Genomic DNA, 370 nt, shown 5'->3' with positions numbered 1-370 from the left:
TGATCTAGTGATATTTCAGGTGCGGTTTTCCTCTGATTATTACATTCAAAAGATTCCTCCTGTGTACAAACTCATCCCAAACACTGAGTGTTCCCCTACAAGTGGTATCAGTGTTTTTTGTACATTTGCACACTGTGTGGGTAGGTGTGGTAACCTAATTTCAAAACTTAGTTACAACACTGTTAACTGCTTGCAGCATTAGTTGAAACACTTTACCTAGTAGGGGAAAGAGGTCAATGTAGCCAGTATCGCTCATGCAAAATCTTGACCCCCAAGAACATAGGAATGAAGGTATTTTCCATGAGCCCAGTGGTGCAAGAAACCCGTTCCTCCATTCTCCTGCGGGCCCATCCCCGGACTTGCTGGGCTA

General features: G+C 44.1%; 1 protein-coding gene across 1 annotated transcript in view; it reads left to right on the top strand.

The window, feature by feature from the left end:
* Window positions 1-370, top strand: part of NQO2 (NAD(P)H dehydrogenase, quinone 2) — a gene marked incomplete at its 3' end in the record, with an annotated part of 25,381 nt that overhangs the window by 19,227 nt on the left and 5,784 nt on the right.

This window comes from Galeopterus variegatus, unplaced genomic scaffold, assembly GCF_000696425.1.
Source record: "Galeopterus variegatus unplaced genomic scaffold, G_variegatus-3.0.2 Scaffold13903, whole genome shotgun sequence".
Lineage (NCBI taxonomy): Eukaryota > Metazoa > Chordata > Mammalia > Dermoptera > Cynocephalidae > Galeopterus > Galeopterus variegatus.
The sequence above is the reverse complement of the archived record's forward strand: the minus strand, read 5'-3'. Positions and strand labels throughout refer to the sequence as shown.